Raw genomic sequence first — 10,043 nt, forward strand, 5'->3', positions numbered from 1 at the left:
AGAATTGCTGCTGGGGAATTACAGGAAATTGGAAGGTACAAGTGGGAGTATGCAATTCAGCCCTTAGTGTCCACTGCATCATTTAATATGAACATCGCTGATCTTATACTGGTCTCAGCTTCATTTTTCTGCCGGATCCTGAAGCTCTTTCTTCTGCTTTCCAACAAAAAGATCTTCAATCTGTGTGTTGATTTTGACTCCACTACATATTTGGACATTGATTTCCATAGATTAGCAACCCTCTGAGGCCAGTACCTTCTACTCATCTCAGTTTTGAACCTACTTCTTCTCACTTCATATCTATTACAAAACGTTTTACACAGTCCTGCAAGGGAATATCTTTCCACCATCTTACTTATCAGTCTCCATTTGCATTGTATATAACTCACGCCCATTCTTCAGAACTCCAGCGAATACAAGTCCAAACTAGTCGACTTCTCCTTGTACGACAGCCCCGTATTCCATGATATCTAACCTTGCTAACCAGTCTCCCATGGGAAAATTTGTTGCACGTGTTTTTGAAGTCCATATAGATCATCTCCACCGCTCTGCCCTCATCAGACGTCTTTGTGATTTCTTCAAAAAACACAATCAATTTTGTGAGACGATTACCCACATACAAAACCTTGTTGACTATCACTTATCAGTCGTTGCCTTTCCAAATATATGTACATGCTGTCCCACAGACATCCTTCCAATAACTCGCCCACAAATGACGTCAGGCATACTGGTCGATAGTGCCGTGGCGTATCATTACCAGCCTTCGTAAACAGTGGCACCAGGTTAGCGAAACTCCAGTCTGTCAGAAACTTACCTGTGAGTAGCGATGATACAAATATCTCAGGAGAAACCCAGCAATCACTTCCGTAGCTCCCCTCAGAGTTCTAAGGTACACCTGACCATATCCTGGGGATGTATCCACTTTTACGTCATTCAAAATATCCAGCATGTCCTCTTTTGTAACATGGGCATTTTGTTAAGCTGTCACCATCTATTTCCCTCCATTCTATCTCTTCCGTGTCCTTTTCCACAGTAAACATTGATGCAATATACTCGTTTAACATCTCCCCCATCTCCTGCGTTTCCACACGGAGGCTGCCTTGCTGATCTTTGAGAGGTCATATTCTGCATACATACACAGCATTGGACTCATCCGGTTGACTCATATGCAGGCTATTTCTTTTCAATCCACGATAATGTATCTGTTATCCTATTTTTCAATAGCCACAGCATGTAAAATTTGAAACATAAAAGAATGCAACATAACCTCCAACCAAATAGTCTCATATCTTTTTGGTCTTCCAAGCTCTCCAGAAATCTGTGTGGTTTGTGGTTCCTGTACATTGTTTGCTGAGTAAACATTAAACATTTGCAACAAGCATAATAACCTTACTTTTTCTGGTGTATATTAAGTTTCTTTAAAAATATCTAATTGTCCGTTCAATTCCATCATCATCTTCCAGCATCAATACAGCACTAACCCCTACATTGCTAACATCGATTGCAACTTTGAAGTGTTTCGAAAATGGTGTAGTTAGAAAAGGTGTGTAGGTTAATATGATTTTTTTTAAAGTTCCCAAATACCTCCTGACATTATTCTGTCCACCGTAATCTCGTGTCCTTCTTTTGTAAATCTTTCACTGGTGCCAACATGCTGTAGAACTTTGGAAATCCTCTGAGTGCATCCGCTCAGAAGCAAAAGAAAAGCAAATCTTTTAACAAAATTTGTCGTGGAAATTCCTCGACGGCTTTCGGCTTGACGCTGCTTGGGGTCAACCATCCATGTCTGATGTTATGTCCCAAGAACGTCACCTCTGCCTCCGTGAATTCTGTTGTCTTTCATTTTATTACCATTTTCCTTTTTGCTTCATTTAAAGAGTTTTGTCCTTTCCATGAATGTTTAAAGATCATCATATCATTCGGATAAACGATATTATTTCTTAATCCGGCCACAACCCTCTTCATGATTCTTTGGAAAGTGGCTGGTGCGCTCATCAAATAGCTTTACTTTAAATGGATATCGCCCATTTGGGTTACAAATGCAGAAACTTGCTTTGATATCTCTGATAAAGGAACCTGCCACTAACCACGCAGTCAGTCCAACTTCGTATTGCGTCTGTCATGCCCACCTTTCTCTACACTGTTCGACAAACTTGGCATTGAACAAGAGTCTGATTTAGATTCAGTGTCGCCCTTCCAATATTCCACGCAAAATCTTTGAATCCCAGCAGATCTGGAATCTAACACAATCAGTGAACTCCACTCCCTCTGACTCGGTTGGACTGTGTCTTTGTTGACCATTTCATCCACTTCCTTATGGAGATGTGTGGCTTTGTGAAGATTAAGCCTCGAGGGGTGTCTTTTTAGTGGAACAGCATTCCCTACTTCCACGACTTGCACAGTAGCATAAGTCCCCCTCATTTTATTCCTGCATATTCTCATTCTGCTGCAAACACACACCGTTGCTCCTGAGACAGACACTTTAATCATCTATCCCACTATTCAAGGACGTCCTCATTGTTTGACGTATTTTGAGGCACATCAAACTCTACTACGTCTGGTTTTGATTCTTCACTCCGTGGTATAGTAACTAACAGTTTCTCCAGTTCCATGCTTTTTTATATTAAGGTTTCAACATATTGACATGACATAGTCGATAGAGTAGGGTTATTTTTATCCGGCATCTTTACAGATAGTTTACCTGATTCAAAGTTGTTGTCAGTTTGAAAGGGACACTCAGACGGGACCCCCTAACATTGGCAGCAATACTAGTATGTCATCTCCATGGGAAAAAAGCCCGAATTTCAGAATTTATAACTTCATTCTGTGCTCTGCGCTCTGCAGCTGCTGTTTAGCTAACTCACCTACATGATTTAACCTCCCCTTCTCCTTTACCTCAGATAAAGAAAGGTCCTTTAAAAACGAAATGAAAATGCTTATGGAATACCCGGTAGGTTTTTCAGAGCGGATTAATCAATTCCTGGGTCCGCATGTACATACTTGGACAGAGTTGATGTCCATACTAAATATTTTATTTAGTGGAGAAGGAAGAGGGTTGATAAGGAAAGCAGCATTTGGGGTCTGGGACAGGGAACACCCCTTGGGAACTGAAGGGGCAGGTCATACAGAGGATAAGCTCCCTTTAAGAGACTCCAATTGGGATCATCAAAAACAAGAAGATAGGGAAAAGATGAAAATTATGAAAAAATATTAATAAGGGCAATTGGAGAAGCCGCCCGAAGTCGCAGAATTTAACGAAGGCATTTGAGGTATGTTAAGGAAAGGAAGAGAGTCCCTTGGAGCTTTTTTTGCAAAGGCTGAAGGACTCGATGCGCAAGTATTCTGGGATAGATTTAGAAGGGCCATTAGTGGAAGGATTGTTGAAAATATACTTTGCAACTAAGTCTTGGCCAGATATTCAGAAGAAAATACAGAAAATAGAGGGATGGAGTGAGAAGCCATTAGGTGAATTGCTGAGGGAGGCTCAGAGAGTATTTGTAAGGAGAGAGGACGAAAAGCACAAACAAAAGGCAAAAATAATGACAGCCACGATCGATGAGATAATAAAGAAAAAGAGAAAACTAAAAGGAGAAAGAAGCCGTAATGATCGGGGAGGAGATTTTAAGAAGTCTGGTGGACAGGAACAAGGATAAAAGTGGAAATCCCACAGGCGGGATGATATTACTGTGGAAAGACAGGTCACTTTAAGAGAGAGTGTCCAGATCTTAAAAAGGAAGCAAAGGCAATGCCATTTATGAACCTTGATGAAAAATAGGGGTGTCAGGCGTTCCTGCCCCCGGGTAAATTTAAAGGTGGGACTTTATAAAGAGGACGTAGTTTTCCTAGTCGATACAGAGGCAGTATGGTCATCCATAAATTTTAAGCCCAAGGAAGCGGGAACAAAAGAGTTAATTGGATTATGGCGACATTTTTTGTGATGAGAAGAATCAGTTTTGCGCTCACGACAAGGTACTCTCATCAAATTGAGATTAAATTGACTTCAAATGGTGCTATGAAATCTGTTGAGATTCTTAAAAACGAATGTGCTCGAGCAAAACAATTACAGAAACAAAATGAGAAGTCACAAGTGACTGGCAAACGAACAGAACTGCACAATTACAGTTTTAAAAATGTTTTAGTCACTAGTTGCGTTTCCACCTGGAATTACAGATAATGATTTTTTTTATATTTATGTAATATATAATTAATAACCAATATTTATAATAAATCGATTGTGCTACCCTGAATCAATATTAGTTGGCAGGATCCCTTCACACATACTCAGTGACCTGTCGCATTGATTCGTGGTTAATTAAAAACATGACTGCATAAATTTACTGTTAATTAAAAACATGACTGCATAAATTTACTGTTAATTAAAGAATGGAAAGCTACATCACTGGCCGATGAGGTAACAGAAGAAGCAGCCCTGAATTCACAGGAAGTGGCGGTTTATTCCTTAATACCTACTGTCCCAGGTCCTCAGGAAGCTCCTATCTCTGGCCACTGTCAATCCCAGAAACTAAAGATTTGTTCTTAAAGAAGCATATGCTGGGCTTGTCCTCCTCTTTGTTTTTTCCTCAGGAAACACGATTTATTGGCACAGACTTCGCCGCTTGAATCACTATGCATAGGCTCAGACCGGGAGATTGGGTCTTAGTAAAACCATAGACAGAGATAAAATTGCAACCAGACTGGGAAGGGCTGTACCAGGCTCTCTTGACCACTGAAACACCGATAAGGACGGCGGAGAAAGCCTGGACTCACTACACTCGGATGAAAAGGACAGTGGAATCTCCAGTTGAGGAAGAAGTCTGGACTGCCGAATCAACGCAAGAACCACTGAAACTCAGGCTAAAGAGACTTTGAGTAACTGATTATACAGTGGTGACCTGAGCGCGGGATTTATACTGTAGGATTGTATATTAAGTTTTGTTTGTGCTTCAGCCCGATTTTTAGAATGCTGGGGATGCTTAGAGTTATGGGATATTGGGATTTTGTCAAATTGTCAAATTAATATTGAGATTTTGCATAGGACAAGGAAAACGGGCAGAACTACTGGATAATAAGGTTCAGCATTTCACCCCTCCCGATAACATTAAAGTATTAAAAATTATAGAGGTAAAGGACTTAAAACAGACCATTGAAATAAAAACTGGATATGGGGATACAAATGCTTGGGTTGAATGGGTGAAATATACTGTGAAAATCTGAACAAAAGCAATTGCTATGCATGTGCCTTAGGTAGACCCGTGGTCCCCTTTCCGCTCGGGTGGAAACGAGACAGGGCTGGTATAATATGCATGATAGCCCTGTATCAGGATGAGACAGCATGGGGCAACCAAGGCTGTCGGTCTTTGTTGTTGTTCCCTCCCTGAAAAAGGTGGAATTAAAAATTCCCCCTTCATTTTCGGACGTGGTCAGGAATCACACCTCATGTGTACGAAGGCAGGAGTCAAACCAGTCCTGATTTCTAGGAGACCTAAAGTCATGTTCGGAAATTGAATCGGTTTCCGAGACAGAGTGGGGAGGAAACTTTTCAGCTTTAAAGATGCCCCGAGCGGATTTGTAGTGGTACTGTGGTGGAAAGTTTCTAAGACCTACTGTGCCCTCTGACTAGCGAGGCACATGTGCAATTGTACAATTGGCTATTCCATTCACCCTAGCATTTGAACGAGGCGAGATTCCTGAAATGAAGAAAAGGTGGGGGGCACAGTCAGTCATTGCTACCTCCTTTGATGATGATATTTATTTGGATTCGACAGAGGTTCCCAGAGGGGTACCTGACGAATTTAAGGCCCGTAATCAGATAGCAGCTGGATTTGAGTCTCTCTTCTGGTGAGCCACGATTAATAAAAATGTCGATTGGATTAATTACATATTTTACAATCAAGAAAGATTTATAAATTACACCAGAAACGCTGTTAAAGGAATAGCTGAACAGTTAGATGCCATAAACAGGATGGCCTGGGAAAATAGGATGGCCTTAGATATGATGCTGTCAGAAAAAGGGGAGTTTTTGTTATGTTAGGGGAAAGTTGCTGTACCTTTATTCCGAATAACACGGCCCCAGACGGCTCGATAACTCGAGCCTTACAAGAATTGACGACCCTCTCACGTGAATTGGCTTAAAATTCTGGGCTGGATACTTCAATAATGGGGTGGTGGGAGTTTTGGTTCGGCAAATGGAAAGGATTTGTGGTTTCTATTCTAACCTCCTTGACAGTGGTCGTTGGGATTCTGGCAGCACTGGGCTGTTGCATTATTCCTTGTATTCAGGGTCTCGCTCAGAGAATGATCGAGACCGCCTTGACCAAACAGATGCCCCTGAAGGATATGCAGGGAGACGGACTTTACATGTTAACAGCTTATGATGTTGAGAATACCCCTGAAGCCATTTCCAAAGGAGATGAACTTTCTGGCATGATGCTCTCTAACCTGGAGGCCTCATTGTCTCAGACTCAATGAGATCAACATACACTGACAAAAACAAAAGGAGGGATTGAGATAAAAAAAAATCAGTTTGTCAGGTGTATGTTGAATTTAACGAATATAGAGGGTCCTTTAAATAAATAGTTTTAAGCTAAGAAATAACTTTGAGCATTTTAGCTTGACCACAAAAGAAGCAGCAGGGGCATTTCGCAATAAGCTCAAAGTGTGTAGGTCCTCTTTTTGTATTATCAAAATAGTAAAGGATTATCTCAAAAGTCAGAAGGTTAGAAAAGAGGAACTGGATAAAATAACAGGAAGGCTGTAACGAACAAATACAGCCAAATAAGACAGGTTTAAAGAAAAAAACAAGTGAAGTAATTGATAAGAATGATCGGCTTAGGCTTGGGTGCAGGGAATAACCAAATATGGGGATAGAATGAAATAGACACTTATGATAGGTTTATTGCTTAGGGTAGAGGTGTCGAGAGACCCCTCAGGAAAGCATTAAAAAAACTCTCCTCATAGAGCCACCCATCTTTAAAGATCTTCGAATAAATGTACTGCTTTGGACCTCTTTGACTCGGACTGAAAATTATTAATTAAGTGGGTTCGTTTCTCACAGTTTTAACATTAAAGCATCATTAGACAGAGAGTGACATTAGCAGCCCAAGTAAAGTAATATTTAATCGGAATCTGAGATAAGCTCTCTGCTGGTTGGATTAATCATCATCAAAAAAGGTTGTTGTTGTTCGTGTCAATAAATCGAAATCCAGGACTCTTCTGCAGTCATTCCCCGGGAGAATGTGTTTCCAACGCTCAACCATTTTCAGCTGCTTCAATGACCTTCCCTCACCATTGAGTCAGAGATGGGAATGTTCACTATTCTCCACATACGGAAGCAGTCTGTTTTTAAATGCAATAAAGTTTCGAAAATATCAAGGCTTGGACTGAGAAGGGAGAAGTAACATTCATGCCTTTTATAAATGCGAGAGAAATAGAGAATGAAACCATCCTTCTTCACTGTTACACGATGTTATCATCACTCAGTCCCCAACACAGTGCTTACCAGCATCCTACGTCGTACGATTGACCAGAAATTGGACTTACGATCCATATACGTATCTCCGTCTTGAACAGTGGAAAGAGGCTAGGAATCCTATAGTGAGGAAATCACTTTTCCAACTCACTAAAGACTGTCCGCCATCTGTGAGATGGAAGTCAAGAGTATGATGGATTACACGTCAATTATAAACCAGGACAAAAGAAGCAAACTTAATTGCTATCACATCCACAAACATTCATCCTCACCGCCACTGCTCAGTATTGGCACTGTATACCATCTACAAGATGAACTGCAGCAGAACTTATTAGGCAATATCTTCCAACCCATGAACACCCAGAAGGACAAAGACAGCAGATAGATGTGAAAACCACCCATCGAATTGCTCACTCCTTCAAATGGCAACATGTGATGCAGTTCAATTTTGATTTGACGATTATCACCTCCTCGTTTTATAAATTCAGTCCAGCAGTAAATACATCAAGACATGGACAACAGCCAGGCTTGAGCTGATAAGTAAAATATTAGGTTTGCTTCAGAAAGTTTGCCACCAATAGCAAACTCCATCGAGAGAAATGCTGACCCCTTGATATTCAATGACAATATCATCACTGAATCGCCCATGAACAGCATCTTGAGAAATACCATTTCCAAAAAAAAACTGAACTCGAATCAACATATACGGTCGATGGTTCAGGAGCAGTTTTCCTTCAGTAATTGGAACATCTCCCAATTCCTCAAGAGGATGTTGGAATACTCTCCACTAGCCTGGATATGTACAACGCCAGCAATTCTCAAGAAGCATGGCACGATCCGTGGCCAAACAGCCCTCTCAATAGCTAACACATTACGAAACACACATTTCCTTCATCAGCTGAGCATGCTAGCAGCAGTGTTGTCACAATGGTACTCCTTCTTTCTGAAATCAGTTCCTTGGCCAAAGGACACTCTGTACTTTTATTTTTTTTTCAGGGGGCAATAATTCGGCCCGGGCTTCAAAAAGACTGATTAGGTACAGGTATGAAATGGATTTTGAGTGTCCTTTTGTTTCCATGAAAACAAATGAGAATTCGGTCAAAAGTGGTCATGTTTTATAAGTGACATCTATAATGAAAGGCGAGGGGTCAGTTGGACTGAGCAGTTTTTAGTTCAGTCATGAACTGAGACGTTCAATAGGGAGCTCTGTGGTGACGATCTCTTTTTTTCTGCACTTCATCGTCAACTTGTAAGCGTGTGTAACATTAAATCTGTTTTTTTTTTAAGGGAGAATGTTTATTGGGATTGTTGTGTACGTTCGAAAAGTACAATTATGTGGAATTGGATAGGTTGAGTTCTGTAGGGGTTCTTTCTGTTCCATTGAGTGAATAATTTTTGTCTGTTTTAAAATCTAGTAGTCAATCTAGCTAACTTAACACGGATAATTTTCAATGTACACATACTGCAACAATTTACAAAGTTATGGTCTGGGGTTGCCAGGTCCAGAATGTTTTGAGTGATCTGGCTTAACCCATAATAGTGTGCACAATCAACAACATGATCTTCACAAGTTTCACAAGCCTCTAAATAAAGCAAATTCCAAACACAGGATAAATAACGACAAGAAGGACGAGTGCAGTTGATACATGGGAAGGATTAAACCTAAACACCTGGAGATAGACAAGACTAACAAGCTCAGCAGTTTTGCAAAAGGCAATCGTGAAAGTTAGAAGGCACTTCATCTTTTCAGTCGGAGGATCCACAAAAGACCTTATTGATGACAGAAGTCAATCCTAAGTACAATTACATATTTAAAACATGAACAATAGTTTTCAACTGGAACTATTGTGAGGTTACTCAATCTCTACCTAATCCAAACATCCTTCACAAAATTCAATTTACTCCACTTGGTGTTGAGAAACTGTGGGCGCTGCCAAGGACGCTGGAAGAAGTCTTCAACACAACTGAATTCGTGTGCTTGAAGTGTCCTACACGCCTAGTCAAACTCCTTCAGTGTAGTGACAATATTGGCAAATATTCGAAAAGTGGGAAATTGTCCAGCTAAATCCTGTGCACAAAAGCTGTACAAATACAAGCCTGTCATTACCGTTCCATAGGGATTCCCATCATCATTGGTAAAATGAGGGAAGTGGACATCATCAACGTGATTAGATAACCACTTGCTCAGGAATAAACAACTCAGTTTGGATTCTAAAAGTCCACTTAACTCCTGACGTTTTTCTTCCAGTACAGATTAAAAATGGAAAAATGAACTGAATACGAAAAGCAATGAGAATGACGAGAACGAGGGTAGGTCCGATCAAGGACAGTAGTGGGAGACTGTGTATTGAGTCGGAAGAGATAGGAGAGGTCTTGAACAAGTACTTCTCTTTAGTATTTACGAACGAGAGGGACCGTATTGTAGAAGAGGAGAGTGTGAAATGGACTGGTAAGCTAGACGGGATACCTGTTAGGAAGGAAGATGTGTTGGACATTTTGAACAACTTGAGGATAGACAAGTCCCCCGGGCCTGACGGGATATATCCTAGGATTATGTGGGAAGCAAGAGAGGAAA

General features: G+C 40.7%; 1 pseudogene; it reads left to right on the forward strand.

Annotated features, from left to right (window-relative positions):
- Nucleotides 1–3,329: 3,329 nt before the first annotated feature.
- On the forward strand, nt 3,330–6,468 carry LOC148134730 (uncharacterized; annotated as a pseudogene).
- The last annotated feature ends 3,575 nt before the right edge of the window (nt 6,469–10,043 follow it).

The sequence above is a fragment of the Chiloscyllium plagiosum genome, unplaced genomic scaffold, assembly GCF_037043375.1.
Source record: "Chiloscyllium plagiosum isolate Xiang-an unplaced genomic scaffold, Cpla_swu_hap1 HiC_scaffold_52, whole genome shotgun sequence".
NCBI classification, from domain to species: Eukaryota; Metazoa; Chordata; class Chondrichthyes; order Orectolobiformes; family Hemiscylliidae; genus Chiloscyllium; species Chiloscyllium plagiosum.